At 37.6% G+C, this 20,547-nt stretch overlaps 1 long non-coding RNA gene across 1 annotated transcript; it reads right to left on the reverse strand.

The window, feature by feature from the left end:
* Positions 1-351: 351 nt before the first annotated feature.
* Positions 352-17,049, reverse strand: LOC147540624 (uncharacterized). Its single transcript, XR_015225613.1, has 12 exons — positions 16,906-17,049; positions 15,047-15,118; positions 14,860-14,954; positions 14,275-14,343; positions 12,459-12,547; positions 12,006-12,385; positions 11,411-11,707; positions 10,537-10,616; positions 10,308-10,398; positions 10,067-10,219; positions 2,403-2,615; positions 352-1,750 (listed from the first exon to the last, which is right to left on the reverse strand). It is a non-coding gene; the product is annotated as an uncharacterized LOC147540624 (long non-coding RNA).
* Positions 17,050-20,547: the final 3,498 nt, after the last annotated feature.

Below are 20,547 nucleotides of genomic sequence, written 5' to 3' on the forward strand. Positions count from 1 at the left end.
GTATATTTGTAGATTTTTAGCGTTTTCTTGTTATTTACTTCCAGTGTTTGAAAATTCTTCTTAATTTTCTCTCCACCCATTTGCCTCTAAAATAATCTGTCTTTTGTTCTCTGTTAGTTACTTCCGGTGAAAAAAATTTAAATAATATTTGAAGTTCCTGACTAGCTTGTTTTTGCAAAGGTGGAGTCTGATGTAAACATACACATATTATAAAAAACTAGAATTCTGGCTCAATGATTTTTTTCGTGTCGGAGGCACGGGCTATACCCTAGTAAGTTTCTAAAGAATAAATTTATATCAAGTTAATTGTTCACATGATAGAGCTTATACTTCTCCTTGCCTTTGGTCTCATTTTTCTTGGGGCTTAACTCGAGCTACTGTTTCCAAACCTGCCTGGCGAACTACTGTTTCTAGTCGTCTCCTTCCTCTCGTTTTGGTTCGTTGTCGGTTTGACTCTCGACTCCCACATCATTTCCGATTAAGAATAAAAAAAAATTACTCCTTACTTGTTATTTTCTAAAGCAGATCCGGATAGAGAAAGAGAGCTTATAAATGGGATGTGGTAAGAAAACCAAACATATATTAAGACTAACAAAATTACATGAAAATGAACGCAAAAATAAGTTAAAAAGAGGCAAATAAAGTTTCTAAATAAAGTGAAATTGACTCTTCCACTACCGCGGTAGCGTCAGAGGGCATTGTGATTGTTAAAGGACAATAGACTTTCGCAGAACGTAGTAGAAAGGGTAAGAGGGCATGATTGTGGAACTGAGGATCGGATTCCACTTATATCAACCTCTGTCCAACTATCCTTCTTCCAGTTGTAACAATAAATAGACACAGAATTCTTCTTCTCCCCAAACCTCCGAGCAACTGATGTTACGAAAATCTTATCATCTGATCCCACAAAAGTGTGAAACTTAACATAATAATTTTCTTCCATATAAAAAGGCAGCTTAATACTACTAACTTCACTCCATCTTCCATTCTTTTTACTAAGACTAGTAGCATTTCCGCTGATTTCATCCTTATTGTCGTTGTAATCATTATCTTCGTACCTATACATCTTGAACGTACAATTGTTCAGTCTATCTACCATAGCAAAATTTCCATCTAGTTCCAATAATTTAACAATTCCCTTAAAATCTTTACGTCGGTCAAAGATATCCCGAGACTAATCAAGAATGAAATCAGGGATAGTGATTGTTCTAAACTTCTCACTTCCTACATCAAACGCCACTACGTATACAGGACGATAATCACGTTTTGACACCCAATAGGTAAGAGATGAAGTGGTCCAGTAAATAACACCATTCACACAAACAGAATCAATCCATAGTGAATACGGTGGGACATCTTCAATCCTTCTCCATCTACTATTAGTGTTAATATTATTACCTTGGTGTCCAATGGTCAAAACTTCACAACGATAATAATTGCCGTGAGTACGGGAAGTTTCATTCCTTGATAATAAGAGGATTGGGAGTCTGAAATTAATGAGGCAAGAGGACTGGGAGTCTGAAATTAGAAATGCAAGTTGGTAGTGGGGAAACATTGTCGTGTAAATATAAAGTAATCAGTAGTGTACATTTGGGATTATAGAGTAAGATTATTTATTATATATGATACACCAGATGCACTAGTCAATTGAATCAAGAAATAAAGAATGTAGAGCAAGGAATGAAACTTCGGTTTCGGTGGAAATTTCGGTCGGTCCAAAAGTGGAAACGTTTCGTGGAAACGTTTCGGTCTGTGTGGAAATTTTGCAAATTTTTCGAAATTTTATAATCTTTATTAAAGTTTGTTTAGCATGAAAGGTTGGTATCTTGGAGGCCTAATATGCAATAAACTAGAAGTTAGAGGGCTAATATCACTTATTCAACCCTAATAACCCATAAATAGTTAGTTTAGGGGGTAAATGTTCTTAAATTTTAACCATTCTGTTAATTGGAGGGGTTATACTCACTTCAGAATTTTTTCAGGGGTTAAATAATAATTAGTATTAAATTTCTAAAGCACCCGTACAAAGTGTTACTGGCACCCTCGAAGGCTTAGGGACAGTGAGAAAGTGGGTGCCAATAACAGTTTCTAGAGGGGCTTTTAGACTTATAATTTTAAAACCCTAATCCTTTTCTTCTTCTTCAGCAGCCGTAACCCTTCTCCTTCTTCCCCATATGAACCCTAATCCAGTTTTCTTCTTCTTCACCTCTAAAATCACCTTAAAATATGAAATCATAGAAATCAAGAAGATAAGAAGAAGAAACCAAGAGCATACGATGAAGAAAACAAGAAAAAAACAATGAATTAACCAGGTTTTTCTTTAATCTTTCAAAATCTCTGAACTATTTCGAAATTTCCATAGATTTCGGTCGAAATCTCGATTTTTTTGGACGAAATTTTACACGAAAATCTTGTATGTGTGTAACTATAGATCATCGAATAGTAGTTCATATGTATGGATTGAAGGGAAAGATGAAACTATTTCAATTCACCTGTAAGAGTTCGACCAACTCTTCAGTGGCATTAAAACAAGGGATATAGCTTCATTATCTTGACCAACGAAACTTCATCCCTTTACTGTTCGTTACTTTCCAGCCGATCCAAGACCTGGCAGCCTGACCAGGGACAAAACTAATTGAAACATATCTGCAATGAATTGTGTTAAATAGAAGAATTTTCTGTGTAGAATGTAAATGAAGAGTGAATTAATAGTTTTTGTTCCCTTCTCCGCCACCGGTAAACATTATCACATACAGCAAATAAATATTCCAATGAGTTATCACTCACTTGTATAGGTATTTTATCAATTAAATTTTTTTTCAATAAAATAAACCATTGCTAATTATATTCACATGGCATCAAACTCAAACGGTATTTGTGGACCTAACAGGATCTTGTGCAAGTACACACAAGATGTACATGAAAAATCTCACACGAAACCCAGTATTACTTAAACACGATAAACATTCTAGGTGACAATTAAAAGTTTTGGGATGCTTTTCCCATGACAGTTGTGCTCGCTTAAGGAAGCTGAGGCAAGGCAATAAGTTCTTGCGCTTCACACGACACATGTTGATGTAAGTACTGTTGGAATCGGAGCCTATTTTGGCTCGAGCCGACTCGTCAAACTCAGAAACGGAACGCGCCATTGCGTTCGTCTCGTCGAGCTCTACAATTTAGAGCCAAGAATCACTCAAATCCGATTCCGGATGAATGAGAAATTCAAGGTTAAAGTTTGAACGAAATATCGGTTGAAATAGGTACTGAACTGTCAAAGAGGAACAGTCATGTTAGGGGGCATTTGCGCGAAGAGGACGCGCGTCAATCTGGACGGTCAGCGTTCATCGCGCGGGTTTACGCGCGATCCAACAGATGGCGTTCTTTCCGCGTTCGGGATAGATCCGGGCTAGCATCTAACGGTAGCTGCCTTCATCTGCGGGCTTCTCGCGGGCACGCGTAACCGGATCTGACGGCCAGCGTTCCGTCCGCGTTTTCAAGCGCGATCCAATGGCCCAAGATCAAACCGACTATAATATTCAGTTATAGCCCCTGGTTTCGAACAGCTATGTCTTTTGAACCCAAAAGACATTATACACCTATTCAATTCCTATATAAACCCATCAAACCCACTTCATTTTTCATCAATTCAATTCATTCTCTTCTTCTCTTCCCTTCTAACAATTAGAGGTTCTGGTTGGCCTAGAATATCTAATTAAAGAAGTTTTTTCTAGAGGTTCTGGATAGACTAGAATATCTAGAAAAGGAAGAAAGAAGTCTCGAGTGAACTTGAATTTCAGAAGCGTCTAGAAGATCATTCGCATTAGTCCAAGAGCTCATAATACTGACACAGGTTCGTCCGCTTTCAGAATATAGAAGTACCATCTTAAAATTCTGAAAGGTTAGTCGTTGTATCCCGAAGGCATTCACCCTAACGTTTGGTACTGTTACGGGGGTGTAAAATGTCTTAAGGAAAGAGAATTTATTCTTGCCTCGACTAAATTAACACCTATCACGGTTAGCCCGAAAGAAGGAATATTAATTATTCTTTATTAGTTTATCTCTCTATAAGTTAGAGAAAGGAAACTCTGTCTAAATCAAGCCAAGACAGAGAGAAATCGACTTATCGATTAATAACCAGAGAACAACAATCTTAAGACATTTTATTATTATTTCTCTGGTTATAAGATATTAATTTGGTATACTTTCTGTGTGTTTCAGAAAAGGAAATGGCACGAACAAGAACCACTCTGCGAGTTATTCCGCCTAACACAAATAATGGGGAAAAACCAGAGAAGTTCAAAGGAACTGACTTCAACCGATGGAAGTTGAAGATGATGTTCTACCTAACGACATTGGGTCTGGTTAAATACTTAACCGAGGAGAGACCCACCCATGCAGAAATAGAGGATGAGGCACAGCGTACCGCTGAAATAGAGGCATGGAAACTAGAAGACTTCTTGTGCAAGAATTATATCCTGAACAGTCTAGATGACGGACTCTATAATCTATATTCGGTTATAGAAACGTCTAAACAACTGTGGGACACCCTTATCAATAAGTATAAGACTGAGAAGGCGGGTGTCAAGAAGTTCATCGTAGGACGATTCTTGGACTACAAGATGACTGATTCAAAACCAGTTATGATCCAGGTCCAAGAACTGCAGAGTCTCCTACAGGAACTACAGGCAGAGAACATGATAACGAATGAACCTTTCCAGGTCCGAGCCCTAATTGAAAAATTACCCACGGGGTGGAAAGACTTCAAAAATTATCTCCGCCACAAGAATAAGGATATGAGCCTTGAAGAACTCATCCTAAAGCTTCGAATCGAAGAGGACAGTCGCATTGCCGAGAAGAACTCTGAAAGACTCTCGAATGTGAACGTCGTAGAGACCGGTCCGAGTAAGAAGCGTAAGCATCTGTCTAAAGACGGAGGAAAGCCGAAGAAAAAGACGAGGTTCGGCCTATGCTACAACTGTGGCAAACGAGGTCATATGGCAAAGGATTGTCGTTCCAAAACCGGCAACAGACAAAAGAAGCCGAATGACCAAGCCTCGCTGATAGAAGATACCGAAACTCAGAACCTGTGTGCTATGGTTACTGAAGCCGAAGAAGTGACTGAGAAACTTCAGAACTTGAACCTCTGTGCAGTGGTATCTGAAGTCAACCTGGTTAACAACCAGAGAGAGTGATGGGTCGACACCGGAGCTACTCGTCACATTTGTGGTGACAAAGGCCTCTTCTCCTCTTATAACGAAATAAGTGAAGGAGAAACCCTGTTCATGGGAAACGACTCAACCACCCAGGTCAGAGGAAAAGGGAAGATCATTCTGAAGTTCACTTCAGGAAAGGAAGTAACTTTGAACGATGTACTTCATGCTCCAGATATCCGAAAGAATCTGGTTTCTGGTTCTCTTCTAAGTAAGAATGGGTTCAAACTAGTCTTTGAGTCAAACAACTTCGTCCTGTCTAAGAATGGGATGTATGTTGGGAAGGGCTACTTATGTGGGGGGTTATTTAAACTAAATGTAACCTCTGTAACGCCAAAGGCGTCTATTATTAATAAAGTTAATAATTCAGTTTATATTGGTGAGTCCTTTAATATTTGGCATGAAAGACTAGGACATGTGAATAACAAGTCATTAAAGAAATTAATGAACTTAGAGTTAATTCCAAAAGTCGAAATTGATTCAAAACGAACATGTCAAACATGTGTAGAATCAAAGATGACCAAGACATCGTTTGAATCTGTAGAACGAGATACAGAACCTCTAGACTTAATTCATAGTGACATTTGTGACTTAAAGATGGTTCAAACCAGAGGAGGTAAAAAGTACTTCATCACTTTTATCGATGACTCCACTCGGTTTTGCTATGTCTACTTACTAAGAAGTAAGGATGAAGCAGTCGATAAGTTCGAACTTTATAAAACCGAAGTGGAAACTCAACTTAATAAAAAGATTAAGGCTTTGAGAAGTGATCGAGGTGGAGAATATGAATCTCCTTTCGCCGAGATATGTGCGAAGAATGGCATAGTTCATCAAACAACGGCTCCTTATACGCCTCAACAAAATGGTGTAGCAGAGCGGAAAAACAGAACCTTAAAGGAAATGATGAACGCTTTCTTGATAAGTTCTGGTTTACCTCAGAACTTGTGGGGGGAAGCGATATTATCGGCGAATCACTTATTAAATAAGTTACCCCATAGAAAGACCGGTAAAATTCCATATGAGTTATGGAAAGGAAGGATGCCATCCTTTAAGTACACGAAAGTGTGGGGGTGTCTGGCGAAGGTATTAGTCCCTCCTCCTAAACGGGTCAAGATAGGACCTAAAACTGTGGACTGTGTATACATAGGGCCCGCAATAAATAGTGGCGCCTATAGATTTCTAGTACAGAAGTCTGAAATCGAAGATATACACGTAAACACCATTCTGGAATCGAGAGATGCTAAGTTCTTTGAACACATCTTTCCTTTCAAACAGAATTCAGAAGTCTCATCTGAAAGTAGAAAACGTGTAAGAGATGAGGAAGAGGAAAGTCTAGAAACATCTAAAGAAGATGATATGGAAATCGAGGAAACAACACTCGAACCTCGAAGAGGGAAAAGGACAAAGAAAGCTAAGACATTTGGTCCTGATTTTCTAACCTATATGGTAGAAAATGAACCTCGGACTTTCACAGAAGCAATGGCTACTCCAGAAGCTCCATTCTGGAAAGAAGCTGTTAATAGTGAAATAGAATCCATCATGGGAAATCATACATGGGAGCTAGTAGACCTCCCACCAGGTTGCAAGCCTCTAGGCTGCAAATGGATTTTCAAAAGGAAATTGAAAACAGATGGATCTATAGACAAGTATAAAGCAAGACTTGTCGCACAGGGATTCCGACAAAAAGAAGGGTTAGATTATTTCGACACCTATTCTCCAGTTAGTCGAATCACCTCAATAAGAGTGTTAGTAGCTATAGCATCCTTATATAATCTGGAAATTCATCAGATGGATGTGAAAACCGCTTTCTTAAACGGACAACTCGAAGAAGAGATATATATGAACCAACCAGAAGGGTTCATAGCTCCGGGACAAGAAAAGAAAGTGTGTAGGTTAGTGAAATCACTATACGGGCTAAAGCAAGCTCCGAAGCAGTGGCACTTAAAGTTTGATGACACATTATTATCAAACGGATTTAAGATCAACGAATGTGATAAATGTGTCTATACAAAGGTAACTGCTAAAGGATGTGTTATTCTATGTTTGTATGTAGATGACATGCTAATTATGGGAAATAATTTAGATGTCATTAATACAACTAAAAAGATGCTTTCGAAAACTTTCGATATGAAAGATTTAGGGAAAGCAGAGGTCATTCTTGGAATTAAGGTTTCCAAGACGGCTGAAGGGATAAGTCTATCTCAAACGCATTACGTTGAGAAAATCTTAGAAAAATTCAGCAAAGATGACCTCAAAGTGGCGAATACTCCGATAGATCCAAGTATTCACTTAATGAAGAATACAGGGAGCGCAGTAAGACAATTAGAGTACTCTCGGATTATTGGAAGTCTGATGTACCTAATGAACTGTACTCGACCAGACATAGCCTACTCAGTTAGTAAGCTAAGTAGATTTACGAGTAACCCGAATAACACACATTGGAACGCCATAACGAGAGTGTTACGGTATCTAAGAAAGACGAAGGAGTACGGACTCCATTATACCACATATCCCGCAGTCTTAGAGGGATATGCAGATGCAAATTGGATATCAGATACCGACGACACTAAGTCAACCAGTGGTTATGTGTTTACACTGGGAGGGGCTGCCATATCATGGAAATCTTCGAAGCAAACGTGCATTGCTCGATCCACAATGGATTCAGAATTCATTGCTCTAGATAAAGCAGGGGAAGAAGCAGAATGGCTGCGACAATTCCTTGAAGATATTCCAATATGGCCAAAGCCGGTGCCTGCAATCAACATACACTGCGATAACCAAGCAGCGATTGCACTGGCACAAAGCAAGATGTACAACGGTAAGTCTCGACACATTCGTCGGAGACATAATACCGTTAAGCAACTTCTCTCTGAAGGGATCATAACTATAAATTATATAAGATCCAAAGATAACCTAGCGGATCCATTTACAAAAGGGTTATCTAGAGAGTTAGTAGTTGCATCATCAAAGGGAATGGGGCTAACGCCTAAGTAAATGAGTAAAGGCATGGTGAAACCCTACCTAGATGACTGGAGATCCCACGATCTAGGTTCAAAGGGCAACTGAAGCTATATCCTGACTCGACAGTAACACTGTAAGAGATCTCTATCTCTTACCCATTCCTAGGATGACAACAGTGTTACCTGCGTTGAGAGGTTAAGCATTAAGCTTTTAATTAATCCGAAAACTTAGAACTTGATTCTAACGTGAGGTATAGCAGGATACCTTAGTACGGATAACCTATATGTGTGTGAATTGATGCCGGTTCCGTGAGAAGGTCGTTTAGGCAGACTTCTCTAAAGCACACACGAAATCGGGAATGTTCAGGGCCGAAATGAACACAACCGAGAACCTAAGTTAGTAAGGGATTAGCTGTGTGATAACTATTTTGGATTACAATTCCCAGGACCCAGTTCAAGACGTAAAGTTCACTGCCGTCCTTGTAGACCTTGTAGTTATTCACTAGGAAAGGTTCAAAGTCGAAAGACTACCTTCTTCCGATGCAGCGAAGTTCCGCTTATGAGCTCTGTCAGTGTCAGTCTGTCAGTATAGTATGTCTGCATATATCATAGCATAAAACCTCAAATTTTCATTCATGTGGGGGATTGTTGGAATCGGAGCCTATTTTGGCTCGAGCCGACTCGTCAAACTCAGAAACGGAACGCGCCATTGCGTTCGTCTCGTCGAGCTCTACAATTTAGAGCCAAGAATCACTCAAATCCGATTCCGGATGAATGAGAAATTCAAGGTTAAAGTTTGAACGAAATATCGGTTGAAATAGGTACTGAACTGTCAAAGAGGAACAGTCATGTTAGGGGGCATTTGCGCGAAGAGGACGCGCGTCAATCTGGACGGTCAGCGTTCATCGCGCGGGTTTACGCGCGATCCAACAGATGGCGTTCTTTCCGCGTTCGGGATAGATCCGGGCTAGCATCTAACGGTAGCTGCCTTCATCTGCGGGCTTCTCGCGGGCACGCGTAACCGGATCTGACGGCCAGCGTTCCGTCCGCGTTTTCAAGCGCGATCCAATGGCCCAAGATCAAACCGACTATAATATTCAGTTATAGCCCCTGGTTTCGAACAGCTATGTCTTTTGAACCCAAAAGACATTATACACCTATTCAATTCCTATATAAACCCATCAAACCCACTTCATTTTTCATCAATTCAATTCATTCTCTTCTTCTCTTCCCTTCTAACAATTAGAGGTTCTGGTTGGCCTAGAATATCTAATTAAAGAAGTTTTTTCTAGAGGTTCTGGATAGACTAGAATATCTAGAAAAGGAAGAAAGAAGTCTCGAGTGAACTTGAATTTCAGAAGCGTCTAGAAGATCATTCGCATTAGTCCAAGAGCTCATAATACTGACACAGGTTCGTCCGCTTTCAGAATATAGAAGTACCATCTTAAAATTCTGAAAGGTTAGTCGTTGTATCCCGAAGGCATTCACCCTAACGTTTGGTACTGTTACGGGGGTGTAAAATGTCTTAAGGAAAGAGAATTTATTCTTGCCTCGACTAAATTAACACCTATCACGGTTAGCCCGAAAGAAGGAATATTAATTATTCTTTATTAGTTTATCTCTCTATAAGTTAGAGAAAGGAAACTCTGTCTAAATCAAGCCAAGACAGAGAGAAATCGACTTATCGATTAATAACCAGAGAACAACAAGTACTCCTAGCAAGCACAATAGGTCAAAAAGCAACAAACAGACACCAAACCACCAATATGAAAGTCGTGTTACTACCATGTTCGAATTAGTTAATATACTACTAAGTGAGGGGGGTAATAGAAAAATTAGTTGGACAACAAGAATATCAAAATGCAAAAAAAATAGCAGTGATCATTTCAAATATACCTGACTGAACAACATTAGTTGGAACTGTTAATCCCGGGAGCTCCTCATTTGGCAATGGATGGTCAATGGCTGCAACATGGCGATCTGAATTACCATCACAGGCAGGACCTCGGTTGCGTTTGTTCTCACAAGCATTTGTAGGATGAGGTTTGACTGTAACAAAGTATTTGGAGCAGTAAGAGCAGGACTTCTTAAATACTGCAAAAGGCAAGACGTAAAAGACGGAAATCAAGGGCCTCACTCTCAGGTAGAGTAGCATAAGTTGTCCAGACACCTTCTCCCCTCCAAGCTGCATCATTACCCATACTTGCAGCAGTTGCTACTCTCAACTCCTGTCAAGTATTTATCAAAAACGAGATATAAGCAACTCCATTGCTCTTGGAACTGAATGTTAAGCCACAAAATAGATATCAAGTGCAATATGGACAGCTATTTCTTGTAGTTTTACATAGAAAAAATAAACACATTACGTTGCCTCCACCTCGTCTGAGGATTCTCTAACAAATGGGTGCTGAAGAAGTGAGGGCCATGTTAGCCTATGTTGTGGTACCTGTGTCCATTTTCAAAACCCAATCAAGCATTTGGAGGAAGTATAAAAGGGAAGCAGGTCACAAATTGGACCAGTTTAATACGATACAATCTAGATTTCCAAAAGAGCATGTATCTGCCTAATTGAGCAACCCCTTCAGAAAGTTTTTGAAATACGAACAGGGAAATATGATATTATAATGCCAAGCCACCAAATAATTATAGCTCACAAGGTGATCGACAAGAATATGAGGAAACATATGCAGTTAAGTATGGCAAATTTTCTCAATTCCACAGAGTTTAAGCGAAAATATGATAAGAAAAACTATCAAGCTGATCTAAAACAGAAAAAGTTATTAACTAAATATGGTAAAAAGGATCCATGGGCAGCCTACGTCAAACCACTAAGAAATCTCCTCCTATGGTATGTGCACTCTTCTGCTTCCATAATATCACTGGGTCTCAAACAGTAATTTCGTCCCAAACGGTCAAGAGTAACAAAATGCTACATTAGAAGGCATCGCATGTCGTCACACAATGAATAGACAACATCACCAGGTCAAGGCAGATAAGACACATTTCTTGCATACTAGATATGCACAGGTAAGCCCTTCCAAGTTATGGCCTATATGTGATACTCAAAGTCTATGTGGCAAAATCGTGAAGGTGAACAATATCATTTGACTACCATAATTTTAACAGGTTATTGGACTATATATAATTTCCAAGGACTGGAAATTATAAAGAATGGTGAAGGTGTTAATGATAACATTGATGGCAACGATCAAGATAGATAAAAGACAACAAGGACTATACCCGTTAGATCCTCTACAGATCAGGAGAATTCATTAATTCCTCGGTTTGTTGAAACAGCTGAAAAATTTTCTACACCTGAATGGCTTTTAAATTTCCACACTTCCAATAAAGCGGTAAGCATCATTCAGTTCCATTACAAACAGTTTTCAGCGAACAAGGCCTCTACCTACATTACTTATGAAACACAGAGTCCCCTCCAAAGACAAACCTGAACTACATTACTCAAAAAGTTTAACCGGGCGCCCCAACCCAACTCTTGATAAACCGCCATTTCAAAACCTATGCAAACTGGCTAACCTATGAACGAAACAAGAAGATAACAAAGAAGAAGAGTGAATTACATTACAATGAAGAAACTATTTTACACAAAATTTGGCATACATCAAGGTGTAGCAAAAGACAATGAGTTGAACTCAAACCTCCTATTCTATTTAAAAGTATGTTTTTATCTCGTGTTATAAGCTAAACCTGTGCTTCATCTATTTTCCGTTTCTTTTTCTTTTTTCGAAAGTTTACAGCTTCTTCTGCTAGTTGTTTCCAACTTTCCATTTTCACGGAGGGATATGCAACAGAGATAATATAAAGAGTTAATTACCTCAAGTTGCAGAAAAAGTTAGGAACTCCGATCTAACTCCTCGTCGCACTATTGGGCTTTCGACAGTACTTAAAGAAGTCCATTATATACCAAATCTGGTGTGTGCTTTATATTCAAGAGCCTCGAACATCATGAACCATTAGAGCAATTCTTTTACCACTGTCATGTCGAAGTACATCGGCGTATTATATACAATCTGGAAGACCAAAGAGAAAAGAGAATTTCAAGAATCGCATAATGTGGTCAAATTAGGAGTGGGTGTTGGCTCAGGCAGGGTACACACAGCACACAGGTACTTCTCCTTTCGGACAGGACACGTGTCGGGCCATAAGAACTTTCCGGCTTGGGTATTTAACGGGCTTATGGTCTTTCTCGAAGCCCTGTATCAAATGCGATAGGTAAATGATAAGTCGATAACAAGCATTTTGATTTGAAAAACAATGGAAGATTTACCTCACTTTGAGTGGTGTCGAGGGAGAACCATCGTAATAGAACTCAAAGATGTATAACAGCAAGAATCAACTTGGAGAGCAATGGGGTACCTACAAAATGGTTCTACTTCTTTCAGTTGATCTATATGTTTCAAATAAAAAAGGAAACAAAAAAAAGTTTATCACGAATATTTGTATAGCCACTAAGGATCACCAATATAACTGATGCCAGTAAAATATCGACATGATTCCGTAGGACATGGGCATGCCACTGATTAGCAATAGCATTACTATGCTAGCAAGGAAAAGTGCGGCAAAAAAGTTGCAAATGGAGTATTAATAACTCGTCATTAAGTATATTTTCTATGAAAGTGAACATGGGTAGGGCATAAAAAAATCTTTGTAGTTAATTCTCAGCTCACACGAAGGAGGCAGAAACACTAGTTCGTCATGTTTTGCTTGTACATTCTAATTCTCAGCTCACACCAAGGATAATGCTGCCAACAACCCTTGGTTGTCGTGGCAAGAGGTTTAGTCTTCCACCTTAGTGGTCAAGGATCGAGCAGGCATGCTGACAATTCAAACAAAAAGGGGGATAACGCTGCGATGAACATTTTACTATTGGAAACAAGTGTCACGGTATCCTAAAGCAGGTTATAAATGGGGGAGCTGACATTTCACTGGAGTCCTTTACAACAAACACAAAACTAATGTATAAAGAATCAGTGGCAAATGAAAAGAGCGTATGCGCTTTATGGTGATGACGATGGGGCTTATAAAGTAAAATACCATATCAAAGTAGTCTAGTAGAACCTAATAATAACACAATGCACCAGGAGAGTCAACTTGAATTGCCATGTTGACTAGCACAACTTAAATCAACAAAGAAAAAGAGAAAAGAAGGCAGGAAAGCAGCACGGAATGACGACAAAGTAGACAGAGATCTTCTGGTTTATGGTCTAAAAATTCTCAACAACTAAAAAGTAGATTTAGATCATGCAATAAACTCCTTATGTACATGCTTTCTTTTTTGAAAGTAATCAAGGAAAACAAGTCTTCGAAATTTAAAAACAAGTAATTTTCAGGTTTCGACCAATCATTCTAGAATTCTAATAACTAACATATCAGTTTAGGGGTGACAGAAGATGATTTTTTTTTTGAAGATTTTGAATTAATTTAAAGGGAAAAAGAATGAAGGGACTGTACAAAGAAGACAAGAAGAAAAGGGGGGATATACAAAATCAAAATACGATTACAAGCTCAAGACGCCTCCCCAATTCGACACAAAATCAAAATACGAGTAAGCCCTAGTCCAACCTAGAGACCTACTCCAATGAAACAAAACACCCAAAACATCTTCCTCCGCCACTTTGAACGCCTGAGGGGAGTCCTTAAAAATACCATCGTTCCTACCCTTCTTGAGACAGCAGCTGAACTAGACTATTTGGAATGAACCAGCTAACTCCAGCAGACCTAATGAAATAGTTCCATAACTTCACGACCTCCGAGCAATGGATCATCAGATGAGAGACCGTCTCCTCTTCCTCCTTACATCTCCCACACCTATTGGGTATAACCCAACCTCGTTTCTTGAGAGAGTCTATCGTTGGAAGCTTACCCAGGGCTGCTGCCCAACCTCGTTTCTTGAGATGATGATTACTTAAGCGGTAAATAAGTGCTGTAACCAAGTTTTGGATAGCTACGGAGCTACCTAAACGAGCTATAAATTTCTTCATTAACTTCGGGGAAGAAATATATGTCAATCAAGCACTGGTCACTTATTGGGCTTGATAATTAGCATAATAATTCACTCCTCTAAAGAAGCATCAGATATTTACCACAACTGCTAAAGACATTGATAATAGAACACCAACAAAAATCCCTTTTGAAGGTTTACCACCACATAGCTGCAGAGACACGAAAGCTAAAGTAAAGACAGGGGAGAGATATAGAATAACATATTTGGCTCTACTCTCAAAACATTCTTAAGCTCAAAGTATGGTGCATTAATTTTTTGAAGGGCATAGTTTCTTACAGCTATGGTCTTGATAATCAAGAAAAACCTAACAAATTTTCAAAACTGAAATTCAAATCATAGCAAGAGAACTGGATCTAGATAATGATGGCAAACAGAGTGGGGGAACAGGACAAACAGTATGCACCAAATAAGACTACAGTAAAAAGAAGATAGAGTTAGATTATGAGATAAAAGTTGATTCATATTTGTACTTCCAAATTTGAAGTTAATTAACCTGCATATGAATGTAAGAGGACATAGTGTTCTAAAATTTAAAAAAAGTTTTCTTCACCTAAAGAAAAGCAGAGAGACATAGAGCACTCAAATAGTCAATCTTTTTATTAAAACTTAACAAGAGGCAGAAAACTGTCATAACTGAAAATGAACACAGGATTATCAGACATACCGGAGCTGTAAAACTTAACAAGATGCACATAAGCATATAAATAGGAAAATTTGACGTAAGCCTCCAAGCACAGCAACAGCTCGAAAGACTCTAAGCTGCAAATGTTAAGATATGACATCTATTATTGCAAATATACATTAAACATTTGAAGTTGGATGAAAGCACATGGATGAGAACATAAACCAACCTTTGCTGCAGAGAATTCCAGACTCAGTGCGAAAAGAAGGAAAATAACACCAAATTGAGCAACTGTTTCGACCTAAAAGCCAAAATGTTAATAATAAAATTAACACTAATGCTTGTTTGTGAATAATGTTGAAATGCCTGAATTTGAAACAGTTTTTTGAAGGACTGCAATTATAATAGGAATAAACCAACTTTTATGCAGAAAGCAAGAAAGTAATACGATTGCAGCGACAATAAAATCACCTATTGTTTGTCATTTAATGTGATTGATCACTTAATTTTAGTTGGATTACATTCCTTATGCGAGAAATGCAAACCTCTTGCAGGATTCATATCATTAATATAAACAAGATGGAAAATGTCAAACAATAAGGTGATATTCTTAATCCATGTACATAAACTCTATTAACCTCGGGATCATTTAATTTATAAAAGGAAATGACAGCCTCTGGGAATTTATAACCAATAGTCATATACATGCAATATTCTTAATCCATGTACATAAACAGAACCACCCATAATCATCTACTTAGGTAACGTAACACTATTTGCTGCTAATGTAGTGTAATCTGCAAACAAGTAAATAACAGATAAAGTGCATATTCTCAAGAAAACACTCAAGTAATACTAACAAAACAATGCCATTTCGAAGATCCATAAAAATCAGCTTATATTGTATCTCATGAGAATCCTTCATTATAATAAAACCTTATTGTGAAAAGAAATATAATGCATGGTTTAAATTTGCATGTTTGGCAATATATAGCTCAATTTATCTCCAATGATATGCACGTGATATGTAAAGTGTCGAAGATCCATAAAAATCAGCTTCTTTTCTAGATTTAGCTCAATTTCACAAAAGAAAAGAGTATGTAAAGTTTCAAAGATGCATAGAAATCAGCTCCCCATGTCAAACATATTAATATAAAGCGACTAATATATCTTCAAACATGCATATGATACTAAGCAAGGTAGTTATGGGTGATAATAAGAGGATTGGGAGTCTAAAATTAGAAAATGCAAGTCGGGACTTGGCTAATAGATGCATTCTATGCAAGTCAGAGGAGGAAAGTATAAATCGTTTGTTCCTAAACTGCTCGGTGGAAAACAATATATGGAGCTATTTTTCAGACTCGCTAAAGACCCAGAGTCTAAACAATATAGATCAAATGCTAATACAATGCAGTGGCGTGGCTGAGAAAAACGGGGCCCGGTGCGAAGTTTTATTTGGGGCCCTTCGATAATATAAGACGAAAAAATTTCTTATACGTATCATAGTTAACCAAAAAAATTTACTTTGGTGACTAAATTCATTTTTGATATATTTTAGATGAATGTGAATGAATATAACAATTGAATATGTTTGATGCTTCAAACTATTTAAGACAATTAAAAAAAATATTTATGACAAAATAACTTGCCAACCATTTATTTTTTTCAAGATAAAAAAACATTAATTTTAATTCTATACAAATTTTCAAGAATCATTTTTGAAAAAAAAAAGGACGAACACAATACTTATTAAACTTCTTTTGAATCATTAGTCTAGAAGCATATATTTGTAATTGATATTTAAAAAAGAAAAAAAATGAAGGTAGTGAGATTTGAACTCTTGACCTCTTGTTTGTAAAACAAGGAGGTTACCAAATGAGCTACAACTAAGTTATGATAAAGGTTTAGTCCTTTAAATATTTATACCGAAATAAGTTATTCGAGGGGGCCCAATTTCTTCGATTTTTCTTGTCGTGTGAGAGGGGCCCGGTGCCGTCGCACCTATGGCACCCCCTCTTCCACGCCCCTGATACAATGAGAGGACCTCCATAAAAAGAATAAACAGGAAGGAAATATGGGAGATGGTACCATTAGCAATCATATGGAATCTTTGGAAAGACAGAAACTTGACCACGTGGGGCACTGATATTGTTTCTTCCCGTCAGAAACTTCAAAACCTACCGACAAAGCAAGATGAGTGAAATGCACCTCCACAGCATACTTCACAAAACTGAGAAAATTACTGGGTCAACTAACAAGGTGAAGCAAAAATATGGGTCACCTAACTCATTTTACCATTTTAAGATCAAATCCTAACTCAATTTTTATCATTTTAAGATCAAAACCTAACTCATTTTACCATTTTAAGATCAAAACCTAACTCAATATTTATCATTTGAAGATCAAATCCTAACTCCATTTTACCATTTTAAGATCAAATCCTAACTCATTTTTTAAGATCAAATCCTAACTCATTTTACCATTTTAAGATGAAATCCTAACTCATTTTTTTATCATTTTAAGATCAAATCCTAATATAGAAAGAGTTATTACAAACGCTATAGAGGTGAAATTGGTAGTACCAAAGGATCGAAAATCAAACAGTACAAGATGCTCATAAATTCAAGCTTTGATTTCTATATATAGTTGAAATTGATCAAAGAAATTGTTTTATTCCTTGATGTATTACAAAAGAAATATAAGACTCTATTTATAGAGTTACAATACTACTAGTTTCTAACTTTACTAGTTTCTAATATTTTACTAGTTTCTTAATAGTTTATACTAATATATTTACTAGTTCCTAATTCTCACTAGTTTCTAATATTTGATATTTCCTAATATCTATTATATGGGATATCTTAATATATAGAAAGCTATTTCAACACTCCCCCTCAAGTTGGTGCATAGATATCGCACATGCCCAACTTGTCTACCATTTTCGAAAATATTCGACTTGAAACTGCTTTGGTAAGAACATCAGCCAACTGATCTTCAGATCGGACCTTTGATAACTCTACAATGTTGTCTTCCAACTTTTCTTTAATAAAACATCGATCCACCTCAACATGCTTTGTGCGGTCGTGCTGGACTGGATTGTGAGCAATATCACATGCTGCTTTATTGTCACAATATAATTGAATTGGTCTTTCAGAAGGATATCCTAAATCATCCAACAGGAGTCTTAACCATAACGCTTCACATATGCCATCAGCCATTCCTCTAAATTCAGACTCTGCACTTGAACGTGCAACAACATTCTGTTTTTTACTTCTCCATGTAACAAGATTTCCACCAACAAAGGTAAAATATCCTGCAGTTGATCGCCTACCATTTACTTCACCGGCCCAATCTGCATCAGTATATACATCAATAGTTCGACAACTCGAATTTTTAGTAAACAAAATACCTTTTCCAGGAGCCGCCTTCAAATATCTCAAAATGCGTAAAACAGCATTCATGTGTTTTTCACCGGGATTGTGCATAAATTGACTAACAATACTTAACGCATATGCAAGATCTGGTCTCGTGTGCGCCAAGTACATCAACCTTCCAACCAGTCGTTGATATCTTCCTTTATCAACCGGTATCTGATTAGGCTCCACTGACAACTTTAATCCTTCTTCGACAGGTGTATCAATCGGCTCACACGCTGACATACCCACCTCATGTAACAAATCTAAAGTATACTTTCTTTGGGATAAGAAAATTCCATTACTAGATCGAGATACTTCAATTCCAAGAAAGTATTTCAATGGACCAAGGTCTTTCATCTCAAACTCTTTAGATAAGTAATTCTGTAAAGCCTTTCGTTCTTCAGGATCATCCCCAGTAACCACCATGTCATCAACATATACAATAAGTGCTGTGAGTTTTCCTTTATGCCTTTTTGTAAATAAGGTATGGTCAGAATTGCTTTGGTGATAACTGAATTCCTTCATAGCCTTTGTAAACCTTCCAAACCACGCTCTTGGTGATTGTTTTAATCCATACAATGACTTTTTCAATCTACATACCTTCTGACTATGTATTTGTGGTATCTTGCATCCCGGTGGAAGGTCCATATAGACTTCTTCTAATAGTTCCCCATGCAAAAAAGCATTCTTTACATCAAATTGTTGTAGTGGTCAATCTAAATTTGCTGCTAACGATAACAAGACGCGAACAGTGTTGATTTTTGCAACTGGAGCGAATGTCTCTGTGTAATCGACTCCATAGGTTTGAGTGTAGCCTTTTGCCACTAGTCTCGCTTTGTAACGTTCAATTGTACCATCTGCTTTATACTTCACTGAATAAATCCACCGACATCCCACTGGATTTTTATCTTCTGGACGATCAACAGCTCCCGAGTGTCATTCTTTTGTAAGGATTTCATCTCCTCATTCATAGCTGCTTTCCATTTTGAATCAGATAAGGCTTCCTGTACATTGTTAGGAATATATACAGTAGATAATTGATTTACAAACGACTTATTTGATTCTGACAACCGATGATCTGACACATACTGACTCATAGGATATTTGACTCTACTAGTCAGCTCAGGTTCATATGTCGGTTTAGGAATACCTCTGGTTTGACGCGACGGTAATATTTTCCTAGGTGGTTCGGAAGGTGCTTCAGGAACATCCTCGACAACTGATTGGTTTGGTGTATTACTAACCCTTGGTTCAACGGCTTCAGTTGGAGGTGAATCCACAATTTGTTCAACGATTCATTAACACTTTCTTCCATTACCGATTCAGGTGTTGGTAATTCTGGAATTTTAATTTCAGCTCTACTTATTTCTTCAGGAATCAAATTTACTTCAATATTAGATCCAATTTTGTTCTCTTCTACATGATTATCCGTTTCTTCATAATCAAGAGTCAGAACTTCCTGCTTAGTTTTCTCCCCCTGAAGTTCAGACTCAGGTGAAAAATACTTAGAATCTTCATGAAAGATAACATCCGATGTGACGATGAAATCAAAATCAGTTGGAAATTCTTATAACTCAGACCCCAAACGATTTTCGGTGATTGATATCAAATTGAAGCAAAAAAACGAATCAAACTGAGATGGATGAGAGTTGGAGAAGATGACGATCGATCGGAAGAATATATGAAAATTATCCTAGCAGTCACTGCCGGAGAAACCAAAATTAAAGATAGATGATAGAAATTACCTAAATATCCTTGAGGGAGCAGAGAGAGCGCAAGTTTTGGAGAGGATGAGTAAGAAATGGTTTTCCCATCTAAAATGTGAGAATTTTTTTTAGACAATTTGCACACATTTTATTCTCGTAAGAAATCGATTTTTTTTACCCACAATGTCCAACAAAAGTTACAAAACAGTGAAAAATTGATTTTTTTTTTCTTACTCACATTACACGTATCAAACGAACCCTTAGAGTAAAACTTTGTAGTAAGATAGCAGGAATAAACACTTTTATGGTCGGAGAGGCCCATGCGACGGATGGTCTCCATCAGAAATAATAAAAGATCGTTATACGGCTTTATCAGTGAGAGCATGACAATCATCGCTATTTGATGTCCATATTATATCGCTTTTGTAAAAAGAACGATTGGAGAAACCGATTTCCAAACCATACCAACACACATATTTACAAAAGAAAAAAAATGGTTACTGAAATGGGAAATATAACTTTTGGAAAGTAAGCTAGTGATTAAAATCATTTGAACCACAGTAAGCCTAAAATTGGAAGCGGATCATTCGGGAAGTAAATGGCGAGTA

This window comes from Eschscholzia californica, unplaced genomic scaffold (assembly GCF_041429995.1).
Source record: "Eschscholzia californica isolate CP2 unplaced genomic scaffold, dmEscCali1.0.p SCAF_5, whole genome shotgun sequence".
In the NCBI taxonomy this organism is placed as follows: domain Eukaryota; kingdom Viridiplantae; phylum Streptophyta; class Magnoliopsida; order Ranunculales; family Papaveraceae; genus Eschscholzia; species Eschscholzia californica.